Genomic DNA, 14,823 nt, shown 5'->3' on the forward strand with positions numbered 1-14,823 from the left:
CCCTCAGAAAGGCTTTGTAGATATCCATTTTTGTTTGACCCACAGCACGGTCATACTCACGAATCGCCTCATCATCACTACCATGCGCACTTGTTTTCATTACTTCGCGACAAATGTGCTCTAGACTACGAATTCTACTGTTGTCAGGTTCATAATTCATCACTTTTTCATCATCACTCAGATTAATAAGATTGGAGTTGCTCCCTATTCTATTTTCTTCCACGTCAGACATGATTAGTGATCTATAACAACTAAACATAGTTTCTATGTTAGTAATTAGTACTCTCACTTACCGTATGATCCCACAATACACAATTAAGTAAGAATATATATCAATCGCAAAGCATAGAAAAGACACGACAGTTAGCAGGTAGAGAAATTACAATCATGTTGACATAATGCAGACACAATGCTTCTATTCTATATGCCCTTTCCTATGCTACCCCTCTCTCAAAATAATCATAATAGGTCAAGCATTGAAGAATTTAAAGAATAAAACAAGAACGATTTATAAGAATTAGATTCATTAAAAGAATAATTATTAAACGACAAATTATTAATAAATAATTTTATTTTATTTTATTTTATTTATTTTATTTTTTTTTTTTTTTTATTTTTTTTTTTAAGAAAAAAATAATAATAATAATTCCGAAAATATTAATTTAAATTTCAAAAAAACAAAAAACACTTAATTCACATAAACGATTTTTTTTTTTTTTTTTTTTTTGAATAAATAAGTTAATTTCAACTTAATAAGAAATATTAATGTACTTTCAAACAAAATAAAATGAATATGGTCCCCCAAAAAAAAGTACGCATTTTTAAATGATATAATGAGTAGGAGCTCAATTCTAGGAAATTCGTTTTAGGAAACTAGCTAGTTTAGGCGCCTAAAAATTATTGAATTAAAACCATAAGCACTCTGATACCACTTTGTAACACCCCGACAATTCTCTCTTTTCTAAAATAACTTTTAAATATAAAACGTAGAGAATTATCAAGGCATTATCGCCCGTGTGAAAACGTAACGGCTTATTCAGAATTTTGCAGCGGAAAACATAAAACTAACTGTAGGTTTATAAATAATCATTTTCAGAATAAATCTCAAAAACCAATCAACGAAAAACAAAGTTAATGTTACTAATTCAATAAGTTTTAGAGTCCACTTAAACAAACCAAATCCAACTTAGAAAATCAAAAGAACTACAAGCTCTCTAATCCCGATCCCAATGATGCATCATCTTCAACCTGTAGATGGGAAACGCTTATTGATCCTTAGAGACTGCTCACCAAAGATGGGTCATCACAGGATCAATAGGCATAGCCATGATCAACACACACAAACAAAGCACGTAATCAGCAAAGCTGAGTACTACATACTAAAGCAATAATAATCCTAACATGATACTATTAAACATAATTAAGGCAGACAAAGCATGATAATCTGACGACCATACTTAATTAGACTAGGCTAGACTGGACTAGACTTTTATAACAATAATATTATTTTAATTGAAATAGGCAATGGACCGAGTTTTCTAGCTAGACGAGGTACGGGCGCGACTCCGTAACCTCAGTGACCTGCGATATCGAGGAACGTTTGACTGAAAATAGGACGCGGTGATCAATCCGGTCCGAATGAAAGGCCATGGGCTACCACCATGAACCCCAACTCCTGTTTGTCCGTCACTTTAGACGTGCACAGTCTAAAGCTATTGCTACTCAGTTTCACTTTACATGATTTACAAATTGACACCCTGTTATGACTCAACAATCACATAAGGCATGCAACTCACATTTATTTACAACTGTTTTTATCTTGGAATTGAGTACGCGATCACAAAGGCATCAAACAATACTCGTTCTAATTAACTCCGATCTTTTCTTTAATACTGATCAACCCCTGAATATGGGTATAAGGTTTCAACTTACTAAATGAGGTCCTCCGCCCTCATAAAGTAGTGAAAAGCTAAAAAGGGAACAACAATTAACTGATCTGAATTATGTACTGAATAATCTAGTGTTCCCAATCAAACATGTTTGCATCAATCTTCCATACTAACATGTTATAATCCTCGAAATGCAATAAAGGTTTAATATGTTCATCCAACAGTATCAAACATACAATTTCAACCTGACTAAGTTCATCAACAACATTAAGATAACCAAGTCCATCAATAATTCAGCATGGTTTTAACAATTAGCACACATTCCAAGCACACAGGTATGTACGTACCTTGTGTAAACAAACTGATAGGCCACCTTAACACTTTCAAAAGTCGCCTAAAGAGAATTCTCCGCCTAAAACAACCAACAAGTAATACCAATCAATTTCTAATCATTGGTAACCATAATAAAGCATTCTAAATGCATCCTAACCATATTTAGAACATTCCGTAACATTGAAACGTGCACATTTGATTTCCTAGCATCATAATTATTGAATTAGTGATTGAAATTCGTTGAAAAATCTTTGCAAACATAGTACTTTAAATTTTCAGCAATATAACCACTTTTAAACTACTCCCAAAACTTGGAAATCGTAGAAACAATAACTTTAATAATTTATAATCATCCTATCATGATTTCAAAACTATTAAACCCTTAAAATTCATACTTTAAATAATTCAAACTCTTATTTCAATCAAATTATATAATCTGAAAATTAATAATTTAATTATGCAAACATATAAATATGAAATTCGTAAGTGAATCATAAAACTATAAATTTAATTCAAGAAAACATAAATTAAATTAATAAAACATAATTAAAACATGAATTAGTTTTAAGGGTTTAAAATTAACCAAAGAGAGAGGAAGAGGAAGTGCTGGCCGGTGGCAACAACACACGGCAGCGGGCCTGGCGGCGGCAGGGCTGGGCGACGCGGTGGTCGGCAATGGTGGTTGCGTTTTTTTCGAGCAAGAAACACAGAAGAGAGGGCAAAGTTGCTTGCGTGTGTGGAGGAGAAGGATGGAGGCCGACTGGGCAGCAGCAACGGGTGGTGCGGCGCAGCGTGCAGGGGAACGGCGAAGGTGGCTGATGGTCCTCGGTGGTGGCTGTGCGAAAATAGAAGACCCGATTAGGAGAGAGGAGGAGTGATAAACGGAAAGGGAACGAAGAAGAAGAGAAGGTTGGCTTACCAGACGAACGGTGGACGAACAGGGATGCCGACGGTGATGAACAATGGTGGTCCGGCGGCTGGCAAAGCAAGGAACGTGAAGGAAGAAGGAGAACGGCAGTGAGAGAGAAGTAAGGGAGAAGGGTTTTGGCTTCTTCACGTGAAATAGGAGAGAGAGGAGTTTTGGTGTGTTTTTTCTATTTTTTTTGTTTTACGTGAATTAGAGGTAGAGAAGGGAGTATGGGGTTTATTGTTTGGGCTTTGCAAAATGGGCTTGAACTAGGATTTAATTTTAGGATTCAAATCCAAAACCAAATAGGATCGTTTTCTAAATTCAATCAGTTTTCGTAATTCGATTTCTTTTCAACTTAAAATTCTAAAATTATTTTGATTTCATAAATCGTTAAAAATATTCAAAATGAAATAAAATAAATATACGTTAAATATATATTTATTTCTAAAATTCGTAAATTATTTATTAAATATATGTTAAAATATATGAATAAAATGTATAAAATTACGGGGGATTACATAATATTTCCGATTCCGGAATTAATTACCGTTTCGAACAAATATTTAATATTTCCGTTTCCGGAATTATTTTCCGATTTCGATAATATTTCCGATTCTGACAATATTTCCGTTTCCGGCAATATTTTCATTTCCGATAATATTTTCCGATACGTACCATGTTTCCGTTTCCGGCAACATCTACGACTTGGATAATATTTATATTTCCGATACGATCCATATTTCCGTTTCCGGCAATATCATCGTTTCCGGAGTATTCACTTGTTTGCCTTTGACGATCTCAGCTCCCACCAAGATCCGTCGATTCCGAATATCCATAGATGGAGTATTTAATGCCATTAAATACTTGATCCGTTTACGTACTATTTGTTTGACCCTACGGGTTCAGTCAAGAGTAAGCTGTGGATTAATATCATTAATTCCACTTGAACTGAAGCGGCCTCTAGCTAGGCATTCAGCTCACTTGATCTCACTGAATTATTAACTTGTTAATTAATACTGAACCGCATTTATTAGACTTATCATTAAATGCATACTTGGACCAAGGGCATTATTTCCTTCAGTCTCCCACTTGTCCTTAGGGACAAGTGTGCATTTCCTAATTCCTTTGTCGCTCGATGCTTGCTCTTGAACATAAGGTAAGAGTTGTCATCCTTATTACGTCCAGAGGTGTTTCTCGGTTTCAGAGTTCAACTGATCAAATAAACAGATAATCATAGCCTATGATTCATCTGAGCACGACCATGCATTTTACAGTTTCTAGCTCTCCGAGTGGCCTTGTACAACTTTTAGCATCTCATCCCGATTTATGGGAGGACAATCCCAATCTTGCGATCTTGAGATTATACTTCGTTTGATAGGTGATTACCTGAGCGTTGCCTTTATAGCCTCCTTTTACGGTGCGACGGTTGGTCAACGTCAAAGTAAGCAGTTCTCAAACAAGTAATCTCAAATCACTCAAGTATTGAGGATTTAGTGTCTAATAACTTTAATGAAATTTACTTATGACAGATTTTCATCTCTTACAGTAAAGTTTCATAGGTCTGTCCGATACTAGTCTTCCCAAAGTAAGTATTTATGCAAATGATTACGATATTGCCATGTCCACATAGTTCAAGAAACAGAACTACTAGTCATCTTGCATTCTAGTCTTCTAACGTTTTCTATGCGTCCATCTTTATAGAAAACTCCGACCAGGGACCATTTTCAACTTTTGACATTCAAGTTCACTTGAAAGACATTTCTTAGTCACAGGACTGGTCCTGACAGTCTATCTTGAATATATCATCAAATTGAAGGGACACATCATTTAATACTAAACCAAGATTAAATGGAATATGAAATTACATTTCATATATGATAAATGTTCAACCCCAACGTTTTACAACCATGGGCCTCAAACCCATCTTTAAAACAGTTCATGGAATTCAAAGCTATGCTTGATTTCCAGTGCTACAATGTGAGTGTTGCTTCTCACTTGTCGCATAGGTTTAGTTATCATGCTTTGCCAGTCTTAATATCCTTTTCATCGAATGTTCTTCGAGATATGATGATAAGATCTTTTGAGTATGTTTATTTTGTGATCTAGTCTGTCTAGCTACAAGAGTGGTTCTACGCATTTTTCAATGAAGAATCATCAAGTCAGCAGACATGTGATCTACCCAAGTTCAGTGAAGAACTCTTTAACATAAACAACCCTGTTTTATTGCTTCTTAGGCAATAAGTACTTTTACTTCAACTGTATAGGTTGCTAGTGATGCTTTGGTAGGATTTACTTATCCAGGCAGTTACAGATATGTGGAAGACTTTCTAGCTGTATCTTAGAACATAGAAATTAATATTTAATTTCCCACGCAACAACTCATGGTCTCCAATCCATGTTGCCATTTCAAAATACGATGCTCTTTAGCTCGCCCTTGTCAATGGTTAACTCCAAAGGGATCTTGCTTGATCCTTTGCCAGTGTTTATGCGTGTAGCACCAATATTTAGCATACCTTTATTTTCTTGAATCAAGAACTACTTTTATGTACCTTTTCAAGTACCATAAGTTTTTCTTGATCTCAATCTAGTTGATCTTCACTTAGATCAATATAGATTGGTATATGTTCGTCATGCCTAAAGCCATACGATACATTTTTGGCGATCCTCATATTATATCATACATGATAAATTCTTTTGCAGAATTATTCTCAATTGAATTCTATTCATGTAACTTTAGCTCATTCAATTTCAACAGATATTGAATCCAGCTAAATTCTTTGACATATAATATAGGTTTAAGAATCTCATTTAGACTCTTTGATGTTTAACTTAGTAAATGCTTATACATAGTTCAAACATCCTTTACTTAGATTTATTCATATGGGTCGAATATCTACAATGGAGTCTTTCGTGTTTGATTTAGTAAATTCCATTACTTAATCTAAAACAATATTATAAGATCTTAAATAGATCTTAATACCCAGTATGTACTAAGTTTCGCCATGGTCCATCATTGATAAATAATTTCAAATCTAAGTCATTAGCATTTGAATATTATTTCATAATAGAGAGATATGTGTGTGATACACATAGGACCAATTAAGTTTTATGTACTCCCATTAAACTTCTTATACATCTATAAGAATCATGTACATTTTATGAAACTAAATACTTATTAGTTTCACTAAAATACATTTCCAATTTCCAATTGCTTGCTTAAATCTGTACTCAGATTTCATAAGCTAGCTTTCCTTTTAAGCATTTATTTGGATCCACAATTCCTATGACATGCCTTGTACATAGTTTCTTCCAACATTTGATTGAGGAAGATGTTTTGTCATCCAATTGCCATATGTACCAATATGCAATTGTTGCTTGATTTATAGACTTGAGCATTACGATTATGCATGAGGTTTCAACACAATCCACAACGTGAATTTGCTTGTAACCTTTAGCAACTAATCTAGCTTTGTGTGTGAACACAATTCCATGTTTGATGGTTTTTATCCTTAAAACCAATTTGCAACCAATAGGTGTAAACCATTCTTGCAAATCAACAAAATTTCAATTTTGTCATCAAAACATTGAGTATGCTTTATGGCCTCTAACCATTTAAAACATTTGAGTCTATATATGGCCTCTAACCATTTTAGGGAATCTAGGTTTCGTCATAACTTTCTAACAAGTCACAAACTCATTAATCTACATGATAATAGTTTGACTGTAATTTGTAGGTTTCTTCACTATCTAATAGAAGAATCTCATAGTTTCAGGGACTTGAACTCTATGCCTACTTGGGTATAGAACATCAAACAATAGAATATCAACAGAACTTGAAAGTCCTTTGAGACGTCTTTTCTTTAAAGCCACTTCCAAAGTCCTTAAAGAATAAGTGTTCGGATTTTCTGAAGAACTTCGAAAAGCCTCCGGAATGTCCGTTTATGTTTGTTGTTCGCCTCGAAGACTTTCGAGGTCTATTTTCTCCCACTTGTCATTTTGGAAACGAATCTCCAAAATGACATTATTTCGAGCAAACAAACATTATGTTCTCAAAAATTCATGGTAGAAACAATACCCTTGTGTCTCATTTGAATAAATCACAATGAAACATATATCTATACTTGGGCCTTAGTTTGTCGAATAACAAACACTAAGCTCTCACTAAGTTTAGCAACTCTTTAGATATGTTATGAAAAGATATTCTGAAATTACTTTTCAATAGCTTTGCCGAATTTGGTTTAGTTTGGTGGTAGTTGAGCATTTTGTTTTAGAAATTATAGGAAAGGTCTTTATGATTCATCATTGATCAAATCAAGTACTTATTGACTTCGGTCATTCCAACTTAGATATGCCATATCTTATGGAGCTAGATCGTGAAATTACAACACACAATCATTGATGATCATATTTGGTCTTAAAGTAATCATCGTCATGATCTAACCTAGATCTTTATGATTTCTTGCCAAGTGCATTTTATACTTCTGAATCTTTGAACTAGCCAAACAGACTCAAACTTATATCACTTTGAGTAAATATATCCATATTCACTCAAAACCATGTGAAATAATAAAGTCATAAAATCATTCTTTAGCTTTGAACTCTATTGTCTAGGCGTTCTAACAATAGTTCATATCTTTTGTTACTTTCAACAAGTAAGACTAGCTTGTCTTGAATTGATCTAGAAATCAATCAACTTTCAAAAGTCCATCAAAATAGAGCTTTTGAATGTTAACTTGTTGACATGGTCTAAGTAACAATGCCAAAGATTCGTGGAACTCAAATCAAGAGATTGATTTGAACCTAGTTAAGTTCTTATTGTTAAAGAGATGTTTGTTTTTAATCAAGCATATTGACTCAACCTGTAATATGACCATTTCATACAAATAAACAAACAAACAAGCATTTTTTTTGTTCTTCTGAATGTAAGTCTTTCTGTGTTTGAAGCAGAAATTTAGGTATACTGATTATGGAACAAAATAGCCATTAAGTTCCAGCCTTGAAAGGACTTAAAACAAACCAGATGACCCTACAACTAATGTAGCATTGCCATGCTTCATTTCCCAATTGTAGGCCATTAGTGTAGCCTAGCTTCCATTGTTTGAGTTATTACCGAAGTAAGAACCTCAAGCGGTATATGATACCAAGGAAGTTTGATTGCTATGTGACTTCTCTTTAAACATAAACTTACAGGTAGAAACGGAATCGTAAATTCCTTTCACTTGTTCCTTGTTTTCCTATTTCTTGTACCCTTTCTAATAGCCTTAAGAATTGACTTCTCTAGTGTTGAATTTTATACTTTGTTTAGACATGTCCAATGTCACTCCAACAAAGTTCTTACCATTTTATTTATGTTGAGTATTATTTTCAACTAGATGATCTTACCAGAAGCTTCTAAAGTTCTCTAATCATCGATCTATTCGAATGTCTAGAGACTAGACTCATTCGAGAATTAAATGGACACAGATTTTAGGTTGTTAACCATTGGTAAAGCTGAGCGTTTAAACTCAATGCTTTATGATCTCAAAACTACATTGTATTTTGAATTCACAAGCACCAATTGGTTTGCCATTCGATTTTGGTACTCGAAAACAACCATAAAAGTTGCTAAAAGAAACGTACATTTTAAATTGCTCATTTTCTCTCATTTTCGTGAATCGTTCTTGGATTCACTACCAATCGAGGAAAGTTACTCTTACCTTTGTAAAGGGATTTACTGCAGTGCAAGATATTTAATTATAAACAATAATTAAAACATACATTGAAGCATGTAAAGTCTAAACATTTATCATGAGTAATAACTTGAAAATTAAAGCATTCATGCAATTTAAACAAGTCATTAACATTTTATTCGAGTTTATTGTTCCGGCAGGTGTGAATAAAATGATTCCAAGATCCTAAAACCCATTGAAGAATTAAGCACATTATGTATTTAGACTCAATTCTAAAATCTTTTAGGTAAGCAAAAACCTTTTGCTAATAGTCTAGAAACTACTCTTGGTTGATAGGTACGTCTAAGAGCTTATTAGGTAAACCTATCGATTTTTCCACGACATAAAAGGACTCCTTACTTATATCGTTGAGTTTCACCAAAACTAACATGTACTCACATTTATTTGTGTACCTTACCCCTTTAGGATCAATAAGTAACACCTCGCTGAGCGTAATCTATTACTAGATTGGTGTAAAGGTTATCCAAGTAAGTATTATTTTGGCATGACACCTTTTAACTCAATTTTTAAGTTTGGAACTTAAGGCTCTTACTATGTTGGTTAGATTTTAAGTGAACTAAAATCCTTAATCATGCAACATAATCAAGCCACAATCTCATGCATATTTAAGACATATTTAAAAGCAATAAATAACTTAAAGCATGCATAGGATAAATGTGATCTAGTATGGCCCGACTTCATCTTGAAGCTTCAACTTCAAAGTCCGTCACGAAAATGGATATTGGAAACTCCGTCTTGAATTTCACCGTGGGAGGCGCCATTTTCTTCAAACAGGATCAGCTATAATTAAACTAATTACAACTATTTGATGGTACACAGACCATATTTGAATTGAAAAACAAATTTGGTGCATTACACAAATTACATTCAAATTAATGGTGCGCAGACCATATTTTCTATCCTATTTGGGCCATACTAGTCACTTCATAACCGGCAAAACAGTACATATACAATATATACCATTCACCCATTCATTATCATGAATAGCCCACATAGAATTTGTTAGTAAAAACACATTGTATGCATCACATAAATATTTGCAACAATTAATCAAGGGCACCAATAATCTACCAATTATTCAGTCCTTATTAATTCTAATCAAGTTGTTTAACCTTAAAGGGTTTGTAGACCTAATCAAGAGTTTATGACTAAAATTGCTCCCACTTAAACCAATAACTTTATATGCTTTACTAATTTTAAACATAAAAATGTATTTCTAGTCTAACCGGGAACATACAAGTTTAATTAAAATTTAAAGCCCATATAAAATTATAATTGAATCCATTTATTTAATTTATTTTTCAGTTGAATTAAATGAATTTATTCAAGGTTTAATTTTAGTAAAATAATTAGTATAAATAAAATTTATAATAATTATAATATTCAAAATTAAAATCCGAGAAAACAATTTAAATTATTAATTTTAAAATTAATTAAAATTATTTCCGAACTGAAAATCTAAAATTAAAATTCAAAATGACTCAATCGTAACACGACGAGCACTTGGGCTTGCGCCCAAGCCCCATCGAGTGCACGACCGTCCGCACGCCCATTGGCACAATGCAGCAGCAGCCACGCGCAAACGCATCAAGCCAAGCCACGCTTGCGCGCAGCCTGCTCGCCCGCATGCATCGCAGCAACTATCGTGGTGAGGCAGCGCTCGTTGGTGCGCGGAGCAGTGCTCGCTGGGCGACCCAGCTTGCGCTCTCCCGCGCGCGCGCCTCGACCTTGTGCCACGCCCCTTCGCCCACCGCCCATCAACACAACACACACACACCCAGGCTCCTTGCCTCGCGCGCGCGCGCCATGTCTTGGTTGCTCGCTGCATTTGTACCGCACGGGCGACGAGCTCCCTTGCTCGTCGTCGCGTGCCCGCACTATACAACACCCCTTAAGGGTAACACGTAGCTTCCTTTGCTTTGTGCGTGCAACATTTATGAGCGATTTCATAAAAATTAAAAAATTTAAATTTAAAATTAACGATAAATTAATAAATCATATTAATTTCATAATTTTAGGGCGAAAAATCGAAAAGTTATTAATCAATTAATTTCCGATTAACATGGATTCAAATCTAGGTCATAAAAAATTAAAATTTATCACAAATTAACAATTTTTATGGTGGATTTTAATCATGGATACCTAATTAAATTATTAATTAATTATGAAAATCAAATCAATTCTAAATTATTCGAATTTCAACAAATTAATCATAATTACAAATTAGGTTGTATAATTAACAAGTCTAGGCATTCATAATTGTTAAACATATACTGTAAGTCAATCAAAAACTCAAGATTTATCAACAAGAATCGCAAATATTTAATTTAACATCTTAAATTTACAAACTTTTGCGTTCGAAAAACTTAAACCTCCGAAAAGTCATAGTTAGGCTTCGAATTTGGGAATTCTGGGTTTCGGCGAAAAATAGTCTTTTTGTCAAAATTTTAGAATGCCTTTTACATGAGAAATTGACACAAAAATCACTCGATTTGGTTGAGTAACGAATATTCTGCCGAAAAAACTGCGTACATATAATTAAATAAACGCAATTTGCAATTAATTACGAAAACTAATCACCCCTTTAATTCCTTGCAAATTTGTAAAATTTAACCATGTTCATGCAATTTAGATTATGAAAATAATAAGAGGCTCGTGATACCACTGTTAGGTTATGATACATATGACAAAACATAAATCATGCGGAAAACCTTAATGCCAGGAAACATATTATTTACACATAATCATTTAGCATAATTCAGATGCATACACTTTGTAGCGTGCCCTCCCTAGCTGCGCCCGAACCGAACAAGAACAAGTCTTTAGGACTCCAAGTGTCGTCCCTCCGTAGATAGTCCACAGCACGTCCGGATTCGCCTTAAGCTTGACCAACTAGAATCGCCCTTAAGGTTCTAAGAATTTCGGCTAATAGGCTACAAGTGTTTGGCTGATTTTGTTCCAAAATCTTACCTTTGAATACTTCAAATTGTCTCTCTAAATATGTGACCCTAGGCCCTTATTTATAGAGTTTATGGAAAGGAATTATAATCCTATTAGAATACCAATTTAGTTTAATTAGAATCCAGTTAGGACTCTTATTAAATAAATCTATCTACTAGGATTAGGATTTAATCGTAGAACAAATTCTAATAGCTTTAGGATTTGTATTGCACACAACCGTACACGAGCACGAGCACCACCCGCGCAAGCCCACATGATTGCTCCGCGCGCGCCAAGGCCTTGCTGGGCCTGGCCTTGCGCTGGGCCTGGCGGGGCTTGGCTGTGTTTGATGCGTGTGGCTTTGCTGGGCGATGGCCCGGCTTCGTGATGGGCCTTTGTCTGGCAGGCCTCGTCCGATGCTAATTCGTACGATACGCTTCCGATTAAATTCTCGATTCCGGAATTCATTTCCGATACGAACAATATTTAATATTTCCGATTCCGGAATTAATTACCGTTTCGAACAAATATTTAATATTTCCGTTTCCGGAATTATTTTCCGAGTTCGATAATATTTCCGATTCTGACAATATTTCCGTTTCCGGCAATATTTTCATTTTCGATAATATTTTCCGATACGTACCATGTTTCCGTTTCCGGCAACATCTACGACTTGGATAATATTTATATTTCCGATACGATCCATATTTCCGTTTCCGGCAATATCATCGTTTCCGGAGTATTCACTTGTTTGCCTTTGACGATCTCAGCTCCCACCAAGATCCGTCGATTCCGAATATCCATAGATGGAGTATTTAATGCCATTAAATACTTGATCCGTTTACGTACTATTTGTTTGACCCTACGGGTTCAGTCAAGAGTAAGCTGTGGATTAATATCATTAATTCCACTTGAACTGAAGCGGCCTCTAGCTAGGCATTCAGCTCACTTGATCTCACTGAATTATTAACTTGTTAATTAATACTGAACAACATTTATTAGACTTATCATTAAATGCATACTTGGACCAAGGGCATTATTTCCTTCAGTAACAACACATCAGACTATTAGAACGGGCCAGAACAACATAACATTTCACAACAGAGGTAGTTTTATATTACCGGCTTGAAGTAATGTTAGAGTTCATTACCGTTTTCTAAATTTTGTTGTTTTGCTGTTACAACTTGCCAAAATTGTCGCTTAATGTATTCACATCTACTGTTTGAACACATGCTGCAAGTACGATTAATTTCTCCTGAGCATGGACATCCAAATGTATATATAAAGCAAATGATGCAATTTTATAGCTGTATTCATGCTTTCTTGTCTCTTTGGATGAATATTTTTTTTTTGTTACCTTGATTATATGAAATCTCATAATATTAGTGCAACACCTGTATTTCCATCACCTGGATCTAAAGGAGCATCCAGGATTGCTTGCAGATACAACCAGCGTTCATATATAGTGAAATTTTAACATGCTCTACTAGATCAACCCATCTAGCACCGCATTCTTATCCATCCTTTCATTTCCAATTTCCCACATTATGGTCTGACTTGAAGTCTAGAATGTGTTAGATACATACCTAGATGGGTTAATGCTTAATTTCATGATGAAGTAATTAATTCAAACTATTAAAATGTGAAAATTTTGTTTTATACCACTTTAAAAGTTCAAAAAAAAAAAAAATCTAAACTTGTAGCAAAAGCTAAAAAAAAAATTCACTCGGGCCAGTCCCCATCTCCTCTAAAATATCAAAATGAAGCTAAGCACTTTCACCCCTAAGTATATGTGAGTTTGTAAGTGCAGTTGGCGTGTTATTTGATAATGAGATCACGAGGTACAAAAGGCAGTAAGGTTGCCTGCAGCTCAACAACACCAACAAAACAAGAAAGAAACCAATTCCAATTACAACCAAAAAACGTAATATCCGTATAAACCATAACACAATATAGAAGAGACCGTAGCAGTTGTGTAGCCGTATATAACAGAGCAACAACATAGCAGTATAGACCAAAGCAGTAGTAGTATAGAAGTGTAGAACAGACCAGCAGTATAACTGTATAGACTAAAGCAACAGAATAAACCATAGAAGCCGTATAGAAGTATAACATCAGTATAGAAACAGGAAACAAAATGAGAAAGAAACCAACAACAGTATAGCACCAGTATAGACCAGAGCAGCGAATTAAAACTCAACATCATCACCAAACAACAACCAACTGATCAAGACAACGAAAGAAAGAAACAGAACTGCAGCAGAATAGTTGAATATTTAATAAATAACCCGAAATAACCTATTGGAATCAACAAATACACACGTGAACAAAAATACAAATTCCCCAATCAACCAAATTCCCCAATTAACCGAATTCCCTAATTAAGAACCCTAATTTATCCCTTAAAAACCACACCAAAAAAAATCAATTGAAATCGGTTAATAACTTAAACAGCAAAATTGTGCAATTTAAGACCAAATTCGAGAGATACATACCAACTCTTGTAGCACTGGGATTCGCCAATTTCTGTATCTCCAATCCAGAGGCCCGACCAATAGCCAATTTAGAAACGCCGATCTACAATCTACTACTACTTTAAGAAACGATGAGTAAAGATCAAAGACAACAACAAGGAGGGCGAAAGAGAACCAGAACACGCAGAGGCAGGAAGAAAGTGCATCAAAGGGTTTGGACTTTTGGGTGAACAAAATCGTGAAAAAAAGGGGTGAGGAAAAAAAACGCCTATTGATTTATTTTAATAAAAATATTTTATTTTTTATTTTTTAAAATTTGTTTTAGATTTTTGACTAAAACCAGTTAGCAATATTTCATCAAATTATTAAAAAATTAGAAACTGTTGCAATAAAATAGTCGTAACATATAACTGTTGCAATAGTTTGTCTATAGCAACATTTTTCTAAAGTCAAAGTCTACCCAAATTAATAATTATTTAACTGTTGCAATAGCTATGAAATAGTAACGCTAGTAAAACCGTTGCATAAAAGAGCGTTGCTCTAGCCCT

Source organism: Spinacia oleracea, chromosome 3, assembly GCF_020520425.1.
Source record: "Spinacia oleracea cultivar Varoflay chromosome 3, BTI_SOV_V1, whole genome shotgun sequence".
NCBI lineage: Eukaryota > Viridiplantae > Streptophyta > Magnoliopsida > Caryophyllales > Amaranthaceae > Spinacia > Spinacia oleracea.